Source organism: Somniosus microcephalus, chromosome 23, assembly GCF_052327205.1.
Source record: "Somniosus microcephalus isolate GS21.2 chromosome 23, FLI_Smic_1.0, whole genome shotgun sequence".
In the NCBI taxonomy this organism is placed as follows: Eukaryota; Metazoa; Chordata; class Chondrichthyes; order Squaliformes; family Somniosidae; genus Somniosus; species Somniosus microcephalus.
Window position 1 is genome coordinate 38,380,858 of NC_141009.1, and position 22,073 is coordinate 38,402,930.

Sequence of the window (22,073 nt, forward strand, 5' to 3'; positions counted from 1 at the left end):
TTCTATGTGTAGTCTATGTATCAAGCCAAGGAAAACACAAATTGCATGTCACAATGTAGCCTAAAACAATTCCCAGCAAACGTTCACCTGTTTCTCACATCACTGAACACATCACAAGCACTGGATCTACCAATGATTTTAAACAGGGCTCTGCTCGTTGCTCAGAGTTGTGACATGGTATTGAGTTTTATAAGCCCTGATTTTGACTCGGGCGGGAAGGGCGCTGATGGGGGCTGAGGCCGTGACTCTTCTTCCTGATAGCTTCACCTGGAGGGAAAGCCACTGCGTCTTCCCCCATTTAGGCCACTGGTTAAAATAGCAGTCGGGTCCCGATGAAGTCATTGGAGCCCGATCTGCATATTTAAAGATGATCGTTTCCAGTTGCTGTCCTTCCCAGCTGCTCAGAAGTGCATGTTAAAATAGAACAAGTCTTCTCCAGGTCATTTTAACTGCTCACTCGCTGGGTGGGCAAGGCTAAAATCATCCTGCTACAGATAAGAAAAAGTCTGGGCATGTCTGGTCTAGCTGACTTAGCTAATATCAGTCAGAGTAGTGATGAGAGGAGGAGGGTGTACAGGAATTTGAGAGGGTATTTTATCATTTGGCCAGAAGGCGCAAGCGAACGACACGGACCATTTCGAGGGCTAGATGTCATCTAAATAGGAGCAGCGAGCTGCCTGCCCCAAAGGGGTGTCCTGATGCAGCTTGCAGGATTCAGGCCAGCACGATATCAGGCAGCCCAGAGGTCACCCGGCCAGGAGGGTGGAGCTCGCAATCACGGAGAGGGCGAACCTTGGGTGGCCTGAAGATTGTATTTGCGGAGCCCAGCGGAGCACTCCTGATCCTGGACCCAGAAAAAAAGAATTTTCTCTCCTGCCGTTGAGGACCTCTGTTTCTAGGACAACAGGTTCTAATGAGTGGGACGCCCAGAGCGGGCGGTCTGCCCAGTAGACCGTAAAAAAATGACTTTGGGTTCCTAACTCTGCTAAATGACTCCAAGTTAAATGTGTTCATGAGACTCCCACCCGAGTCAGGTGGGCGCTTCAGCCACCCATTAAATCAATGGTTGGTAGATAGTGGCGAGGCAGAGAGTCAACGGTAAGTCGCCCATTTTGATTTTAACTCCCGCACTGCCTGGTATCTGCCGAGCGGAGGGAGTTAAAATCTCCCTCTCGAATGAAGGGGAGAAAATTGGCAGCAAGTCTCACCTGCTGAGAATGGGTATTAGAAATCTGGGCCTGCACAACCCCTGATTAATTTATGCCATGCCCACTTGGGGGTGGGGGGTCGGGACAAGGCTCCCCGCTGGGTGTGCGAAGTCGGAAAATTACCGACACTGCCTCAGCTTTTGGAATAGTTGAAGTCCTTCATGCACAATCTGTAAAACAGAAAAAAAAATCCAAATCTTTCACACTGTTACCCACAAGGATTACAAAGTGGAACCAGTGTTACCACAACCAGGAAAACAACAGACAAACTACTTTACTGCAGGACACATTTTCCAACTAGTATATATTTTATATCAAAACAATTAAAATTATGGAAGCAAAATACTGCGGATGCTGGAAATCTGAAACGAAAACAGAAAATGCTGGAAATACTCAGGTCAGGTAGCATCTATGGAGCGAGACCTTTCATTGACCTAAAACATTACCTCTGTTTCTGTCTCCACAGATGCTGACTGACCTGCTGAGTATTTCCAGCATTTTCTGTTTTTGAATTAAAATTATGGGGAAGCATTCAAATATATGTGAAGGGCAGGGGAAGATGTTAACACTATGGCCACATTTGCTAGTTAAAAAAAGGTGTTCCATATGTGAGCCGGTCAAATGGGTCTTACAGCTGCCATAGGGTTCTGCTCTGTAGCTCCTCTTTGTGGTCCCTTGATATGCTTGGCGGCTTTCCTTCTCTAGAGCCTCCATGAAGATGCCTCTTTGCAGAGCCATGTTGTGCTGCATGCAGCATACAGCAATCCTTGGCTGTATTGCAGGACGCTCCCAGATATATCCAGGTACCTGAAAGCACTGCTTGAATATGACAATGGTGTGCTCAATGATTACTTTGATGGAGCAGCACGGTGGCATAGTGGTTAGCACTGTTGCCTCACAGCGCCAGGGACCCGGGTTCGAATCCGGCCTCGGGCGACTGTCTGTGTGGAGTTTGCACATTCTCCCCGTGTTTGCGTGGGTTTCCTCCGGGTGCTCCGGTTTCCTCCCACAGTCCAAAGATGTGCGGGTTAGGTTGATTGGCTATGATAAATTGACCCTTAGTGTTAGGGGGATTAAATACGTGGGGTTACGGGGATAGGGTGGGATATGTGTTGGTGTAGGGGTTACGGGGATCGGGTGGGATATGTGTCGGTGCAGGCTCGATGGGCCGAAATGGCCTCTATCTGCACTGTGGGGTTTCTGTGATACCAGCACATCGTTATACAACTGGTGCTCTGAGATAGCTCCAGAGGATAGCCTTGATTGACCAGGAAACACCCTAAAACTTACCTTTATGCCTGACATATTGGTGGGGCAGTGGACCAACTTAACATGAAGGCATTGTAAAAGCTGACTGGGGAACGAGCATAATCCAGGGGTGATGGTCATGAGTGAGCTGAGCACTGAGAAAGTGGAAATCTTCCTTATTGATGCAGTTTGTCATGAATCATACCATTCATGTAGAAATGACTCATGAGATAACACTGGGCGGCCAGCTGGTGGCGCCGTCCAAGGAACGTATAAATACTCAGGCGTGGGCCCAGCTTGCTCAGGACGTTTTTGTAACCAGGAACTAGTGATGTAACTAGAACTCATGGTTGTGAAACAGTTGATTAAAGCCTTGTTTTATACTCAACGTGACACCATTTACACCTTTGATTGCTGTGATTATCTCTCTGCCGAGGTGTGATAAATGGCAGTTAGAAAGATTACCTGTAAACATCTGACATTATTCTCTGACTATATAAGCTGTGTTTTTATGCATCTCTCCACTTCACCTGACGAAGGAGCAGCGCTCCGAAAGCTTGTGATTTCAAATAAAGCTGTTGGACTATAACCTGGTGTTGTGTGATTTCTTACATGATATTGCTTGAAAGAGAACACAGGTCTACATGGGTGCAATCTATAGCCCTCTATATCTTCAGGAATCCTGCTTGTATAAGACTGCACATTCCTCTCCTGCTGCTGCCCGCTGTCCATGGGGAAATGAAGGCCTAGAAATTGGACTGTATCCGAATTGGGGCAAGACAGCAGGAATGATGGAAAATATTGTGCATAATGGCATTATGTAATTTTAGCCTCATCTGCCTATTAACTGGTTGCTTACCCTTTATAATGCTCCTTGTTAAATTGAATGGGGTGAAAAATGGGTGGAAATTTTCACCTTTCCCAATTTTATGCTCCTCAAAAAATCATGCATTATCAATTGAAAAAACCTACCCTAGAATCCATTGCTGCATCTGACTTCCAATACTCATTTAAATTAATGCACTAGAGTTTCTGTTGTCCACGTAGGTGCTGATCATAAAATCATAGAATAGTACAGCGCAGAAGGAGGCCATTCGGCCCATCGAGTCTGCGCCGGCTCTTTTGAAGAGCAATCAAGTTAGTCACACCCTCTCGCTCTTTCCCCACATCCCTGCAATTTTTTTCTCCTTCAAGTATTTATCCAATTTATGATCATTTTAAATTCCTAAATTTGTGCACTTCCGCTAAAATCTCTAAATGTTTTGTAGACGGATTTGCTAAATTTAAATAGATGTTAAAAAATTACACCTTGAAGGCTTTAGGTTTACCAAATTCTGAACATTTTGAAAAGAAGGTTAAGAGAGCAGTAGTTAAGCGGTTAAATGGGTAACCCAATATTGTACGTGCTATACAGAAAGCAAACAACATTGTGCGTTCTGTTACATTGATGGTAGGTTCTCGCAGATGTCACTTGCTTTGCTTTTTCCATTTTAGCTGCCTGTGAAATCTGGGATGACATAACACAGACCACCGTAATGCCACAAAGTGCAAACATGGACTAATATGGTGTAAAAGAATACGCAAATGGATTGCTGAGTTCAGCTCTAGATTATGTACCGGATGTATAAAGTACTATGTCAAGACATGCTGTGAATCGGAAATAATTGAGAATTCGTGGAACAGACTTCCCTTTTTCTCCATAGAATCAAGAGACACAAAGAGGGAGAGGGAGAAAACCTGGACAACTATAACGAGCAGAACTGGGACAGATTACGTCAATGCATCATTCTCAGTGCTCCGAGTACAAATTTTGCATTTATTCACAGGGTTCTTATGGTTGTTGGCCACAGCCGCAACTGCATATTTCTTTAGATTACATGATTTACCAAAGAATCCACAGAATGGTTATCCTTGTAATTATCTTTCGTTTGGTCTCAAAAGAAATCAGAAAGAACACAAGAAATGTTTACAAATGCCAATGCCCAGAGGTATAATATATCACTTTGCATTTTGTTTACAAAGGATGCGCTGGTTAAGCAGATTATTGTCAATTTGACGAAAGTGAATGCCACCCAACAATTTAATACCTAGGTTTCAGGAAATGTAGGGCATTCAAGAATAGGTCTGGTATGTCTGTATCAAATTGGTTTAAAAAACAAATTAAAGCTTCCCAAATAGTGGTTTAAAAGCCACTATCAGAGCTATTAACTCAGGCGCCGGCAAAAGTGTGTTTTAAGAAACCACTGAAGCTCTTTTGTATTTCTGATGAAGAGAAAATTCTACTAAAATTTCTCTTCTGAAATTTGGAGTGCACTCCACTTCTACGTTGAGCTTTCTCCAAAAGGTCGATAAAGCAAAATGGCTAAAATGACTGGAGTTAAGCTACATTTTTTCAGGCGTTTTAGCTATGCAATTAGAAAAAATATTTTAACAACTTTTGTGGTCAGTTTTGATAGGCATTATCAATGCTTAGCCAATTTTCAGCTACAAGTGGGAGATTGTCTTAGAAATTAAACGGCGAGGGTGTGGTTAGGCTGCAGCTACTGGGCTGAAACTGATAGTTGCAACTCATGTTCCAGCCAGGCAGGTATTCCGATTAGAGCTGAAACATGTTTGCCCACTGCCTGAATACAGGTGTGCACAGAGCTCTCTCCAAACAGGTAAATGTTTTGAAAGTGAGGAGGGATGAATCTCCACTCTCATTTAAGATGAGGTTAGATAGGTTTATAAAGTACTGGACCACCTGAGCACATTGTCAACCAGCTTTGGCACTGCACTGGATTCGCACTCCCCTTCAGGGAGTCTCACCTTGCTTTACTCTGGAATTAAGTCAGGCCCTGACAGCAGATTGGCATCAGCTCAAAAGCAAACTCGACTTTGCACTGATGCTAAACTTGCAGTGTAAATATGCTCTTAAAGAACTCTTTTGAGAGAGACGCTGGAATGAACAATTATTACAATCAAAAGAATGATGAAGGATGCAATTCAAAATCTAGCTCATATTGGGCTCGCACGCTCAAGAAAAAATGTCCCTTTCATCTTTCATGAAAAAGGGAAGAACTGCTTCTGAACTGCAGACGCAAGTCTCCAGCATTGGTAGCACCACTACTGACCGAGCTGGCCGAGTCCTGAGGGACACAGCTGCCAGAATGAGCCTTCGGCAGGTGGTGAGAGAAACAACACGAGGGGAAAACATACTTGACCTCGTCCTCACCAATCTACCTGTCACAGATGCATCTGTTCATGAGAGCATTGGTAACAGTGACCACCGCACAGTCCTTGTGGAGTCAAAGTCCTGTCTTCACACTGAGGACACCCTCCATTGTGTTGTGTGGCACTACCACCGTGCTAAATGGGATAGATTGAGAACAGATCTAGCAGCTCAAAACTGGGCATCCATGAGGCGCTGTGGGCCATCAGCAGCAGCAGAATCATATTACACTCCAATCTGTAACCTCATGGCCCGGCATATCCCTCACTCTACCATTGCCATCAAGCCAGGGGACCAACCCTGGTTCAATGAGGCGTGCAGAAGAGCATGCCAGGAGCAGCACCAGGCATACCTAAAAATGAAATGCCAACCTGGAGAAGCTGCAACACGTGCAAAACAGTGGAAGCAGCATGCTAAAGACAGAGCTAAGCGATCCCACAATCAACAGATCAGATCAAAGCTCTGCAATCTTGCCACATCAAGACATGAATGCTGGTGGACAATTAAACAACTAACAGGAGGAGGAGGCGCCATGAATATCCCCATCCTCAATGATGGTGGCGCTCAGCAGGTGAGTGCAATAGACAAGGCTGAAACGTTTGCAACCATCTTCAGCCAGAAGTGCCGAGTGGATGATTCATATTGGTCTCCTCCTGAAGTCCCCACCATCACAGATGCCAGTCTTCAGCCAGTTCGATTCACTCCACGTGATATCAAGAAGCAGCTGAACGCACAGGAAACAGCAATGTCTATGGGCTCCGACAACATCCCAGCTGTCGTGTTGCAGACATGTGCTGCAGAACTAGCCATGCCTCTAGCCAAGCTGTTCCAGTACAGCTACAACACTGGCATCTATCCAACAATGTGGCAAACTGCCCAGGTATGTCCTGTCCACAAAAGCAGGACAAATCCAATCCCCCATCAGTCTACTCTCAATCATGAGTAAAGTGATGGAAGGTGTCATCGACAGTGCTATCAAGCGACACTTACGTACCAACAAACTTCTCACCGATGCTCAATTTGGGTTCCGCCAGAACCACTCGGCTCCAGGCCGCATTACAGCCTTGGTCCAAACATGGACAAACAGCTGAATTCCAGAGGTGAGGTGAGAGTGACTGCCCTTGACATCAAGGCAGCATTTGACCGAGTGTGGCATCAAGGAACCCTAGTAAAATTGAAGTCAATGGGAATCAGCGAGAAAACACTCCACTGGCTGGCATCATACCTAGCACAAAGGAAGATGGTGGTGGTTGTTGGAGGGCAATCATCTCAGCCCCAGGACATCACTGCAAGAGTTCCTCAGGACAGTGTACTAGGTCCAACCATCTTCGGCTGCTTCATCAATGACCTTCCCTCCATCATAAGGTCAGAAGTGAGGATGTTCGCTGATGATTGCACATGGTTCAGTGCCACTCGCAACTCCTCAGATAATTAAGCAGTCCATGCCTGCATGCAGCAAGACCTGAACGAAATTCAGGCTTCGGCTGATAAGTGGCACGCAACATTCGTGTCACACAAGTGCCAGGCAATGACTATCTCCAACAAGCAAGAGTCAAACCATTGCCCCTTGACATTCAATGGCATTACCATTGCTGAATCCCTCACCATCAACATCCTGGTGGTAACCATTGACCAGAAATTTAATTGGACCAGCCACATAAATACTGTGGCAACAAGAGCAGGCCAGAGGCTAGGTATTCTGTGGCGAGTGTCTCACCTCCTTACTCCCCAAAGCCTTTCCACCATCTACAAGGCACAAGTCAGGAGTGTGATGGAACACTCTCCACTTGCCTGGATGAGTGCAGCTCCAACAACACTCAAGAAGCTTGACACCATCCAAGACAAAGCAATCCGCTTGATTGGCACCCCATCCACCACCTTAAACATTCACTCCCTCCACCACTGGCACACCGTGGCTGCCATGTGTACCATCTACAAGATGCACGGCAGCAACTTGCCAAGGCTTCTTCAGCAGCACCTCCCAAACCTGCGACCACTACCACCTAGAACGACAAGGCAGCAGGTGCATGGGAACACCATCACCTGCAAGTTCCCCTCCAAGTCACACACCATCCTGACTTGGAAATATATCACCGTGCCTTCATTGTTGCTGGGTCAAAATCCTCAAACTCCCTCCCTAACAGCACTGTGAGAGTACCTTCACCACATGGACTGCAGTGGCTCAAGGCGGCGGCTCACCACAACCTTCTCAAGGGCAATTAGGGATGGGCAATAAATGCTGGCCTTCTCAGAGACGTCCACATCCCATGAACGAATAAAAAAAAGGGTCAACCTTAACCTTTACCATCCCGTCATAAAGTATCACCTGGGCTGGGCACAGAGGGTAAAAAAAGGGGGAGGATGCATCGCACACCCGTAAGACAACCTGACGTAATAAAACTCACTACGCACTTGGTTTGAGCATAAGCAAGGCTTTAATCAACTTGTTTCAGAACATGGAAGTCTAGTTGTACTTCACTAGCTCATTGTCTTACAAAATGTCCCTGGCAAGCTGGGGCCCACGCCCGAGTATTTATACTCCTTGGACGGCGCCACCAGCTGGCCGTCCAGCGTTATTTCATAAGTAGTTTCTTGATGATGAGATTTATAACACAACCCACTCGATTTTCCTCCCAGTAACTTAAATAGAAGGAAAATCAGGTAAGCTCCATCATGGACATGTGATCCTCTCTGCCCTATTCTTCACTCTGCGCTTGTGTCCAGGCGATGCTTTGCATGCAGGTGGTAAAGACGGAAGTCTACATCATCAGGTTTGTGTCTCGGCTACATTAACAGCTGCGCTACCACATTAAAACACTGTAGGATCAGCTGTGCGGGAAGATGCATTTATACATACAGATGATAGAATATTAGCCAGAGAGCGACGTACATGTTTGGCTGTTCTTTTGAGAGACAGAGTACTAAAATGCTAATAGCTTAATAATCTATCCCGTACTTTTGTGTTGCCCAGGAGACCAGAGACTTCAACCAGACTCTGAAATGAGTCTGTGATTCCAACGACAAGTGGGAAGGTATATTTTAATTCTGGAAAAATATGGAGGCAGAAATTTTTACATGTTTTCCAGGGAGTTTTTTGTTAAAAAAAAACTTCAGTTCCAGTCTTGACAGTAATAAAAAAAATCCATATAAATAGGTTTTCTTTGTGCTTATCTGGCAGTATTTCAAAGGCACTAAATGTCAAATTTGTGCTGCTTAAGAAGAATTAGTCATGCAAGAATAATTCTGTCATCAGACTGTTGCCCACACCATACCTTTCAAATGATTTAACTCTGATTACTGAACGTCCTCTTGCAAAGGAGTGTATTGACGTGGTTGATTCCAGCAAGCTACGCCATCTGTATTAACTGATAAACTGCTCTCATTTTCTCCAGCACTACATCTGAATTTGGTAATAAAATTCACATCAGGGTCTACTCTCAGTGAGTTGGACTACGACACTCCTTCAAAACTGAGTTTTATAAAAGTGGAAAGCTGCAAATGTGTAAAGCAAAGATTTCAGCCAAATAAAGACTATAATCTCTCAGTTGGGAAGGAAGGGGATTAATTAAGAAAATTCAAACATGCTATGGGGTTGAAATTCGCCATGCGCGCTCGCACAAAATGGACGGTATCGAATCGGCCACCGGTTATACCCCCCACCTGATATTCAGTTCCATCGACTTCAATAGAACTTAATATCAAGCGGGGCGTATAACAGGCAGCCCATGTGATACAGCCGGTTTAGCTTTAAGGGTACAGTAGCATAGTGGTTATGTTACTGGACTAGTAATCCAGAGGCCTGGACTAATGAGCCGGAGATGTGAGTTCTAAATCCCACCATAGCAGCTGGTGAATTTAAATTCAGTTAATTAAATAAATCTGGAATAAAAAGTTAATATTGGTAATGGTGACCATGAAACTATTGGATTTTCGTAAAAACCCATTTGGTTCACTCATGTCCTTCAGGGAAGGAAATCTGCCCGCCTTACCTGGTCTGGCCTATATGTGACTCCAGACCCACAGCAATGTGGTTGACTCTTAACTGCCCTCTGAAATGGCCTAGCAAGCATGGTGGCATAGTGGTTAGCACTGTTGCCTCACAGCGCCAGGGACCCGGGTTCGAATCCGGCCTCGGGCGACTGTCTGTGTGGAGTTTGCACATTCTCCCCGTGTTTGCGTGGGTTTCCTCCGGGTGCTCCGGTTTCCTCCCACGGTCCAAAGATGTGCGGGTTAGGTTGATTGGCTATGATAAATTGACCCTTAGTGTTAGGGGGATTAAATACGTGGGGTTACGGGGATAGGGTGGGATATGTGTTGGTGTAGGGGTTATGGGGATCGGGTGGGATATGTGTCGGTGCAGGCTCGATGGGCCGAAATGGCCTCTATCTGCATTGTGGGGTTTCTGTGATTTCTGTGATTATACCAAACTGCTACAAAGAAGCATGGACTGCAGCGGTTCAAGAAGCTGGCTCACCACCTTCTCCAGGGCAATTAGGGATGGGCAATAAATGCTGGCCTTGCCAGCAACGCCCACATCCCGTGAACTAATTTAAAAAAAATGTCCATGGTGAATTTCTAAACCAGTGTCTTTCCAAACTAACCTTTTTCCTTTTGGATGCTCCATTTCTCTGCTCTATAAAGCAATGGCGTGAGGGTGACAGAAAACGAGTAACTGAGCTTGAACTCTGCTTTTAACCTTTTTGGTTAAAAGCTAAATATCACAATGTGCCCCAGATCTAAGACTACGAGGATAATTTTGACTTTGATTGATAGTGTAAAACGGACAATATCATATCAGCCATTCGTTATCCATCTCTCCCAATTTTCAAATCGGAGGGATATATAACGGGCAGTTGATCTGATATTGCCCATTTTACCCTATTGCCTAAAGTCAAAATTACCCACGATGTGTTAGCAATGCTATGGGAGATCAATTCATTTTAAAAATGTTACCGAGCAATAGATTTTCCAGGAATAAAAGTACTTATGAAAAACTAGAAAAGGACATTCAGAAAAGATGGAGACATTTTGGGCAGCTGTATCCTGGCGACCATGAAAAGCCTGTTTTCATCGGTTTCCCCCCCTTGGAATCAGTTTAATAGGCAAAGACTGGAAAGTGGTTTTGATGTGGTTTGAAACATATTTCTTTGTGGATTGTAACACAGAACTACATCGCAGCATTTGGAGTTTACTCATGACATCTCTAATCTGCTTGCAGTGACATATGTACAGAAACAAAAACACGACCACCTGCCACTTGTATTCTTCTTCGTACAGCGTTGATACTCAGTACCCGTACATCCCGCCAGTAACTTGAATAAAACATTTTGTCAGCAAGGCTTCCATAATCCTTAATCTTTTTGGATTAGAATGACTTAGGTTTATTTTGACAAAACAAGATAATTAAAGTCTTTAATGTAAATTGGATGTATTTTTTGATATAAAGAATACTGTGTACTTGTTAATTTTGCTTTCAAAATGAAGAATAAGAAGCTTTATGCTGTTGAAACCAGTTGTGGAAAATCATTAACCAGAGTCGTTATGCCATCCAGAAATAATACAATCGGCAGACTTGGGAATCCTGTGAAGAGAGACATTATAGTCTGTTTATGAAACATATAAGCAGATATGTGTTCCATTATATTAACAAACTATATTTTAGCAAACTACTGGTAGAGCTTGAAGCTAGGATTACCAACTCGCAATCCAATCCTCTCAGTGTTCTTCAACAGTACTGAATGTTAAGAGGTTAGGGTTGTATTTTGTCCCGGGAGGGGGTGGGGAGAGAGCATTGCGAGTCTTTCATGAGTGGTGAATGTCAGTCTAGATTATATCAAATCCTGTGGTGGGGTTTTCAATCCACAACCTTTTGACTCAGAGGCAAGTGTGCTCCCGATTGCATCGCAGAACTGCCTCAGCTCATCGGCTGCTGACACCCCCATCAATGCCTTTGTTACGTCTAGACTTGACTATTCTAACGCCCTCCTGGCTGACCTCCCATCTTCCACCCTCAGTAAGCTTGTGGTCATCTAAAACTCGGCTGCCCGTGTCCTAACTCACACCAAGTCCCGTTCGCCCATCACCCCTGTGCTCGCTGACCTACATTGGCTCCCGGTTAAGCAGCACCTCGATTTTAAAATTCTCATGCTGGTTTTCAATTCCTCCATAGCCTCAATCTGCCCTATTTCTACCATTCTCCAACACTACAACCCTCCGAGATATCCGCGCTCCTCAAAATTTGGCTTCTTGTGCATCCCTGATTTTCATCGCTCCACCATTGGCGGCTGTGCCTTCAGCTTCCCTCCCTAAACCTCTCTATCTCATTCTCCTCCTTTAAGATGCCCCTTAAAACCTACCTCTTTGACCAAGCTTTTGGTCACCTGTCCCAACACCTCCTTATGTGGCTCGGTGCCCAATTGTATTTGATAATGCTCCTGTTAATGCCTTGGGATGTTTTACTACATTAAAGGCACTATATAAATGCAAGTTGTTGTCCTTGAGGCAGAGGTGTCAGCTTTCGCTCACACCTCTGAGCCAGCAGGCTGTAGGTTCAAGCCCCTGCTCCAGAAAATTGAGAAAGTTAGCTCATCTGACTCTCCCAGTGCTGCACTATCGAAGGTGTCGTCTTTCAGATGAAACATTGTACTGAGGTCCCATCTGCCCTCTCAGGTACATGTAAAAGATCCCATGGTCCTATTTGCAGAAGAGCAGGAGCTTTATTCCTCAGCCAATACCACCAAAAACAGCTAAATTGGTCATTTATCTTATTGCTGTTTATGTATCCTTGCTGTGTGTCCATTGGCTGCCACATTTCCTCCATTGCAACAGTGACTACGCTTTAAAAATAATTAATTAACTGTGAAATTCTTTGGGACGTCCTGAGGTCATGAAAGGTGCTATATAAATGCAAGTTCTTTTCGTCTTCTCTTTTATTTAGTTCATGAATCATTAATTTTGGTTTTGATTTCCACAAACGTAAAATGATCTGCACCTTTGGGAACTTACTCCACCTTGAAACAAGACAGATTTCTCAAAATCGTCCATTTTTGGAATAGTCAAAGGACATTTTAGAAATGAGCAGTCTTCAGTGATTTTGCCATGTAGAACTCCAAAGCATCATGCTCACAGGTTATAGTCAAACACATTTCCTACTTGTGCAGCGAATATTGGTACTTTTCCACCAAAGACCCACAGATGCCTGCTTACACCCTCTAACTCCAGTTACTGATTTGTTCCAGCTCCCTCTGATCCACCATCAGAAGCTGTCCCTTCCCTCTGGAATGCTCTTCCAAAATGACCTCAGATTCATACCTCCATCCTTGCCTTCAAAAGCCTCATGAAAAGCCTCCACTTTAACTGTATTTTGGTGCCCCTTCCTTGTCCCTTGCACAGTGTCCACCATTTTCTTCTTCAGTAAGCTTGTTTTTTACATGAGGGGCACTGTACAAAGACAAGGTTCTGCTGTAGTTGGGGGGTGGGGGGGGATGGTGGAGGACAAACAAACATACTGTTTTATCCCACTGAATCTGCACCTTGGGCGACTGAGCAACAGCAATATCGGTAGCCACAGGGGAGCATATGGCTCACCTTTACATATCCCAGCTGGAGAACGAAAGTGTTGTGCTGATGGTGTACTATAAAGAGGACAGGAAAGGAAAAAAATAATTACAACTTTGCAGTCTAGTACTTATACGCATAACAGCTGTAAAGATCACTAGTCAGTATTTCCGCAGACTGTATAAAGAGGCTGGTGGAGGGAAAGAAAAATAAATACCTGCTCTTTGTAGTCGTATACGCAGAAATACAGTGAACTATCATCAGCGGGTATTATTGCTGCAGATGGCATTAATGAGAAGGGGGAGCAAATGAAAGAAAATATAATGCTTTGTAGAATTCTATATAAAATTTCAACACCAGTAGACACGACAATCTCAGACTGCGCCAATCACTTGTTGGTGCCTTTGTGTTCCCTTTGATTAATTTAACATCTGCCAAAGTTGTACCTCAACTTTTAGCAATCAGCACATACTGACAGTTGATTTCTGATTAGGCTCCATTTATAATACCAAATACATGGGGGGGACGTAACGTTCCTCGCTGTTTTCAGTGCCTAAACGGTATATGAATGGCGTGGGGATTGAAGGCCCGCGACCTGTCCACTGCGTCCCCATTGAGCTCATTTGCATATGTAAGCACGTGAGCCGGTGGCGTAGCAGCTGTGAGTTTCCTGGGTTTACACTGCTGGTAAATTAGACTGAGCTAAACGAGGCGCCAGGATCACCTGATCAAGGAGGAAGTGAGGAGTTTTTGACCTTGAAGAGTCTGGAAAGTTTAAACACAGATTTCCACAGCTGGGAAACATTTTTTTTGTTGGATTTCTGCCTACAAATATACGCACTTGCTTCTGACGCTCATTCCCACTGGCAGGTTTTGGGATCACTCCCACCACAGTCAGGATTTCCCAGAAGCAGGCTTGGCATCCCCTCTGAGCATAACCTCGTATACCATTATCATGCAGGGGCAGAAACAGTGCAAGACTGAGCGTAAGGAGAGTTAAGCGCCATTTAAGGAGAATCCAGTTCACCAAATAAAAAGTCACAGAGTCATAGAGTTATACAGCACAGAAAGAGGCCCTTCGGCCCATCATGTCTGTGCCGGCCATCAAGCCCTGTCTATTCTAATCCTATTTTCCAGCACTTGGTCCGTAGCCTTGTATGCTATGGTGTTTCAAATGCTCATCTAAATGCTTCTTGAATGTTGTGAGGGTTCCTGCCTCTACCACCCTTTCAGGCAGTGAGTTCCAGTTTTCAACCACCCTCTGGGTGAAAAAGTTTTTCCTCAAATCCCCTCTAAACCTCCTGCCCCTTACCTTGAAACTATGCCCCCTGGTTATTGACCCCTCTACTAAGGGGAAAAGTTCCTTTCTATTTACCCTATCTACGTCCCTCATAATTGTGTACACCTCAGCCTTCTCTGCTCTAAGGAAAACAACCCCAGCCTGTCCAGTCTCTCTTCATAGCTGAAACGCTCCAGCCCAGGTAACATCCTGGTGAATCTCCTCTGCACCCTCTCCAATGCAATCACATCCTTCCTCTAGTGTGGTGACCAGAACTGCACACAGTATTCCAGCTGTGGCCTAACTAACGTTTTGTACAGCTTCATCATAACCTCCCTGCTCTTATATTCTATGCCTCGGTGAGTGAAGGCAAGTATCCCATATGCCTTTTTATCTACCTGTCCTGCTACCCTCAGGGATCTATGTACATGCACACCAAGGTCCCTCTGATCCTCTGTCCTTCCTAGGGTCCTACCATTCATTGTGTATTCCCTTGCCTTGTTAGTCCTCCCAAAATGCATCACCTCACACTTTTCAGGGTTAAATTCCATTTGCCACTGTTCTGCCCATCTGACCAACCCGTCTATATCGTTGTGTAGCCTGAGGCTTCCCTCCTCGCTATTTACCACTCCACCAATTTTCGTATCATCTGCGAACTTACTGATCATACCTCCTACATTCATATCTAAATCATTAATGTACACTACAAACAGCAAGGGACCCAGCACCGATCCCTGCGGTACACCACTGGACACAGGCTTCCAGTCACAAAAACAACCTTCGACCATCACCCTCTGCCTCCTGGCACTAAGCCAATTTTGGATCCAACGTGCCAAATTTCCCTGGATCCCATGGGCTCTTACCTTCTTGACCAGTCTCCCATGTGGGACTTTGTCAAAAGCCTTACTGAAGTCCATGTAGACTACATCAACTGCACTACCCTCATCCACACACCTAGTCACCCCCTCAAAAAATTCAATCAAATTGGTTAGACACGATCTCCCCCTGACAAAGCCATGCTGACTATCCTTGATTAATCCTTGCCACTCCAAGTGGAGACTAATTCTGTCCCTCAGAATTTTTTCCAATAATTTCCCTACCACTGATGTTAGGCTCACTGGCCTGTAATTCCCTGGTTTATCCCTACTACCCTTCTTGAATAATGGTACTACGTTAGCTGTCCTCCAGTCCTCTGGCACCTCCCCTGTGGCAAGAGAGGTTCTGAAAATGTGTGTCAGAGCCCCTGCAATCATCTCCCTTGCCTCACACAGCAGCCTTAGATACATCTTGTCTAGGCCTGGGGATTTATCCACTTTTAAGCCCGCTAAAACCGCTAGTACCTCCTCCCTCTCAATGCTAATTTGTTCAAGTATTAGTATAGAGGAAGTACAAGTCATAGAACAACCTTTTTGTGGTGTTGTGCATAAGTGGAGTGCACTTCAGCAAAGAGGCAATAGGGGTTCTCTGTGACCTGCTGCAGGAAGACTTCAAGCCACACTCATCAGCCTGCCCTGCTCGCTCTCAGTGACTATGAAGTTGATCACGGCTCTCAACATGTAAGCCACTGGGTCATTTCAGGCAGCCACAGGGGATCTATGTAACATCAGCTAGGGTGAGTACAGGCACACATTCATCAAGTCACTGATGCCATTTACAGGAGAGAGGGCCAACTGATCATTTCTTGTCATAGAGTCATAGAGCCATAATGGCACAGAAGGAGGCCATTCGGCCCAACGAGTCCGTGCCAGCTCTCTGTAGAACAATCCAGACAGTCGCATTCCCCCGCTTTATCCCCGTAGCCCTGTAAGTTTATTTCCCTCAAGTGCCTATCCAGTCTCCCCTTGAAAACATTGAGTGTCTCCGCTTCCACCACGTCCGTCAGCAGCGAATTCCAGGTCATCACCACTCGCTGTGTAAAAAAGTTTTTCCTCACGTCCCCCCTGTATCTCTTGCCCAAAACCTTAAATCTGTGTCCACTAGTCCTTGTACCATCAATTAGTGGGAACAGCCTTTCCCCATCTAGCCGATCCAAATCCATCATAATCTTGTACACCTCTATCAAATCACCCCTCAACCTCCTTTGCTCTAATGAAAACAAATTCACCTTCTCCAACCTGTCCTTGTAGCTGAGATCCCCCATCCCCGGAACCATTCTGGTAAATCTCCTCTGCACCCTCTCAAGTGCCTTCACATCCTTCCTAAAGTGTGGTGACCAGAACTGGACTCAATACTCCAGTTGTGGCCTAACCAGCGCTTTATAAAGGTTCAGCATAACTTCTCTACTTTTGTACTCAATACCTCTATTTATGAAGCCCAAGATCCCATATGCTTTGTTAATCACTCTCTCAATATGTCCTACCACCTTCAGGGACCTATGCACATTAACGCCCAGGTCCCTCTGTCCCTGCACACTCTTTAAAACTGTGCCATTAAGTGTATATTGCCTCTCCCTGTATTGCAGTAAGGCAGTAGCAAGATAGGGTAATACAGTTTTAAGGTCCAGGGTGTAATCAATGCACCCACAGTGCTTTGAGGGCATCCACAGAACTACATCAACAGGAAGGGTTTTCACTCCCTCAATTTCCGGTGTGCGTGCAACAACAATCAGAGGATCCTGCATGTCAACACTTGAGGTGCAGGAAGCTGCCATGATGCTTTTGTTTAGCCCTTCCTGACCTCTGCAGGGAAGAAAATCAAATCATCACCTGGCTTTTGGGTGACAAAGCCTACCCCTTGCTCCCATGGCTAATAGCGACCTCACTAGGCAACCACGGCATCAGCTCTCTAGGCCCGAGGCTCTGGAACTACCTCTCTATCCGCCTCTCCTCCTTTAAGACCCTCCCATAAAACCTACCTCTTTGACCAAACTTTTAATTACCCTTCCTAATATCTCATTCTTTGGCTTGGTGTCGATTTTTGTCTAATTATGGTTCTATGAATCACCTTGGGACCTTTCCTGTAGGTTAAAGACGCAATATAATTGCAAGCTGTTGTAGTGAGAGAGTTGGCACTCGGTGCCAGTGCCACTTCCCTCCAGGTAGCACCAGTGATATTTCTGGGTGGACTAGTGGCACCCACACCCAGGAGTCTCTTTTTCCTGCCTTCAATCCCCACCAGGAGGTCTGAATGAGTGAAGTCGTTCTGCATTCTTCTTATCTGACCTGGTGCCATGCCCCGCTGCCTTCTTGGTGCTGATGTTGAGGTACTTCTTGAAAAGTGCGATAAAAATATTGGTAAGACATTCAGTGCAGTTATGTAAGGATGAGGTCAGAGGTCAAATATAACTCTCAGCTCTATGGAAGAGCGGGAAATTTGCTAGTCTTGCTCAGATTGATTGGTTGGGTAGAATTCCTTTCCACATTGGACAACTGTGTAAATTTACTAAGAAGTGGCCTTGATGATATTGTTCAACCAGCGAGGATAGCATGGATGTAGGAATGGATATTAGAGGGGAAAGAGAAACAGAAGGGCCGATTTTCACTCCCTTCAGGTCTGCAGCCTTACCACCCCATTCACACCGGCAATGAGGCCGGTGCCATTTTAAAAGGGGCCTACCTCTGGGTGTTCAAAGCACCTGACTGTTTGAGGTGATAGGCCCCTATTAAATGTGGAAATTGGGGTCCTATAACATAAATAGGACCCTGATTGCCATTTTAAGTCGGAACTGATCGGAGCCTGCACAGTGCAGGTTTCGACTAGTTCAATCGGAAATAAAAGAGAAGAGGCCCAGTAAAGGTAAGTCTTGACTTATTTTTGTGGGCCTCGAAGGAGATTGGAATGCACCTCCGGCTCCACAAAAATAATCTGGCAACTTACATTCCTGGGGCAGCCCTGGTCCATTTTCCTCTGCCAATTCAGGGCGAGCTGTGTGGAAATGCCTGTTTGGCGCCCTGTAGCTCGCCTGGCGAGTGTAAATGAGGCCGGAGCCTCAAAACCACGGGGGCCTCCTCGCCGCAGGAATGAACAGCCAACCAGTGCTCTCTGCCGGGTAAAAGTCCTCTAAAAGTCAAAACCGACCACAGAGACTGAGAGAAAGTATGAAAATATCAGAATGTCACCATCTTAATCACAGCCCTACCAGGACCTTGCCTTTACTAATATAAATCATCATGAATTGCTTCTCTCTCTGGTGTGGATAGCACAATGTTCTCAAATTTTATTTGCAGACTTCACAACTTGTAAAATAAAGCTCTAGATAAAGCTGGTAAGTTGCACCACCGCTTTAACATATCTAACATTAAAGATCCATGGAGAACCTTTGAGCCTGGTGGCCAGATGTATTTTGCTTCAGCCTATTGGCTGATGTTGTGAGATCTATAAATCATTAAGACAGAAAGCAGGAACGCTGGATGAGGACTTCGGGATTACAACCAAATCTGCCTGATTAGATATTAAAAATAAGTTTTATATTGAATGATTCAACAGCATTTATACACCAATGTGAACATCAAATTAACACTGAAAAGGTTTACTGTGTAACGAATTCGATACATGGAACACAATGGCTGCTCATCAATTTGCAAATTGGAAATACTTACATAGAGAAATAGATTTTTATTTAGATAGTGCAGTAGCGGAATTGCAAATGTTTAAAAGATATATCGAGGCAAAAATCCCATCGCCCTGGTGTGTGAGGGGGTGGGATTTGGAGAGGGATTGGTGGAAAACCAGGAGCATAATTCTCGTACCGAATGAAAGCTTTCAGCCTGGGGTTTTCCAGCCGGGCAGTGCTTGTGGGAATAGGAGGCTCATACTGCTTCATGAGTGACCCTCATTAGACAGTCGGATTTTATGGATTCCTTGCAATTCTTATTGACACAAGCTCGAGGGGCTGAATTGCCTTCTCCTCATCCTGTGTTCTTAGACACGGATTCCTGCGAATTGCATATCATCAATAGTCACCTAAATAAACAGTCTCACACCACTGTAGGTGCACAGCTACTGTAAGACACTCCAGGTTCTTAAAGCTTCATTGCGTGATATTTGCATTCGTTTCTGTGACCTCGTTTTTGGGACAGCTTTGGGTCTCTTTGTTTGCGTTAGTCCAATAGTATTGTTTGTTTTGGCATTGATCTTTAATTTAGCGTTCACTTTTGTTTCCTTTACTCCTTTTTACCACCTACCATTCAAAGACGTTTTACTGAGGTTGCCAACAGCCTTTGAGAATTCCTCTTGCACTCAGGGTGTTGGTGGATGAGGAGTTCTACAGCCATGAGCAGAGGTGGGTACACCTGCATTAGAGGAATGCTCAGAGAACCTGTGCTTACCCAAGAAACCACATGAATAGAATACGCCACAGGTACTTGGGCGTGTTGGAGGAGCTGTGTCTTTGACATCTACATTCCACCAGGGCTGCAGGATCCCATAACCCGAGACCTCCACCAACTAGAAGGACAAGGGCAGAAGGTGCATGGGAACACCATTGCCTCCAAGTTACACACCGTCCAAACTTGGGCTTATATCGCCATTCTTTTATCATCACTGGGTCAAAATCCTGGAGCTCCCTACCTAACTGTGGGAGTACCTTCACCACACGGACTGCAGCGGTTCAAGAAGATGGCTCCCCACTACCTTCTCAAGGGCAACTAGGGATGGGCAATAAATGCTGGCTTGCAATGCCCACATCCCCAGAATGAATTTTAAAAAGGTCAAACATTGTCTAGGACAGGCACATTCTGCCTGTGGTGCTGAAAGTCACAACTGCCTTGAACCTCTTGCCACTGGCTTCTTTCAGGCTGCTATAGTTGAGCTCTGACAGATCTAGTGCATAGTGCAGCACTGCATATATCAGGCGAATGAAGCCAATGGCTTTATCACTTTCCTAAAGATGAGGAACATCACCAGGAGAGGGATCTTCCCTTTTTCAGAGTAGAACTGGTTTCTCAAAAGTACAAATCCTTGGTAATGCAACCCATGTGGCCATATGGGCTCCTTGCATCAGTGTAATTACATTTATGAGCAGGAAGGATTCCATTTCATCAACATACAGATTGCATACGACCATCAGAATTACATCATGTAGGTAGGTGCCAGCCATCCTGGAAGCTACGTGCCACATTTATTTTATGTCAGTCTACAGCCCCGACGTTAGATGGGTAAGAAGGCCATAGGTGGATAAATCCTGACTAATTGGCGATACTCTCTTGACCCCTAGCTGCTTACCACATTGCAGAATCCAAGAGTGCAACAGAAAGAAAAAATAATGGGGCACATCCCTCGATAAGGAGCTGAATCGGATGTCCAATAGATCGGCTGAAACAGAAGTTCCACTGTCTAAATCAGATTGGTGGGATGCTGCTGTACAGCTCTGAAAAGATGTTGAAATTATAACTATCTGCTGTATGCTACACAATTAGACTCTCCGGCGATGATTCCCTCCCCTTCTCTGCAGCTGTAATAGAGTGTACCTGTGCACCTGCACCTGTGCCACCACTGGGACCCCAGCAGCGTTCCTACCACATAGATAGCACTTCTCAGTAATACATGTTTCCTTACTCAACTTTTATCCCAGTTCTACCCGTACAGCAAAAGAAAACAGGATTTCAATCCCAAAAATGAGTACTTGCACCACTAAAGTTTGGAATAGTGATCTCAGCCTGGAATGCTCCTGGGTCTCCTTGTGAAAGGAAGGAAGAGTGGGAGGCAACAGAAAGCTGTGGGTGGAAAGAACTGGGGACTTTAAGTAATGGAGAGATGACAAAAAGCACAGATTGGGATGGATATGAATGAACAAAAGTATATGGATAATAAGAAAGAGAGAAAGAAAGAAGGAAAAAAACTTGCATTTATGTCACACCTTTCATGACCCCAGGATGTCCCAAAGTGCTTTACAGCCAGCGAAGTACTTTTGAAGTGTAGTCACTGTTATAATGTGGGAAATGGAACAAAGGAAAAAGAAAAACATGGAAACTAAAAAAAATCAAATTGAGAAAGTAAATAAAAAAGTTACAAAAGGAAAAATCACAGTAAAGGATACTTAGGGACAGGAGTAGGCCATTCAGCCCTTTGGCTCTATTCTGCCATTCAATTAGATTATGGTTTATCTATACCCCAACTCCACTTACCCACCTTTGATTCATATCACTTGATATCCTTACCTAACAAAAATCTATTGATCTCAGTCTTGAAACTGTCAATCAATCTAGCATCCACAGCCTTTGGGAGAGATAGTTCCAGATTTCCACTGCCCTTTGTGTGAAAAAGCGCTAATATAAAGAAGAAATGGAAGAAACAAAAAAAAAGGACCAGCTGCAGTCACAGAAAAATAAATACCAATCTACATGTCATTAACAAATCACTGGAGTTAGTGGAAAAATATATTTCATGAAGCTACTGGTATGTTTAAGTTGGATAAAAATGAGCGGAGGTGGTAGTTACTTAAAATCTGTTCTGGCCCTGTTCTGACCAAACTATTTTGTGTTGGAAATCTCAATCGATCCCGTTTTTATGGTCAGCAGGAAGCAATCCACGTTCAAGGATATCAACATGTAAACTTTAGAACTATAAAGAATGTTAGCTATCTGACGACAATACAGAGAAACTAATTCAAAAACAAACATTCATTAATGCT

At 44.7% G+C, this 22,073-nt stretch overlaps 1 protein-coding gene across 4 annotated transcripts in view; it reads right to left on the reverse strand.

Moving 5' to 3' along the window:
* tncb (tenascin Cb) overlaps window positions 1–22,073 on the reverse strand; it is a 496,701-nt gene that overhangs the window by 194,653 nt on the left and 279,975 nt on the right. Inside the window, exon 1 of one of the 4 annotated variants that reach the window (XM_085965816.1) lies at window positions 1,209–1,378. The exons of the other annotated variants lie outside the window; for them this stretch is intronic. The gene's annotated coding sequence lies outside the window, so the exon portion shown is untranslated. Of the gene's footprint in view, window positions 1–1,208; window positions 1,379–22,073 lie in introns of those variants that run through there. 4 annotated transcript variants of the gene reach the window in all.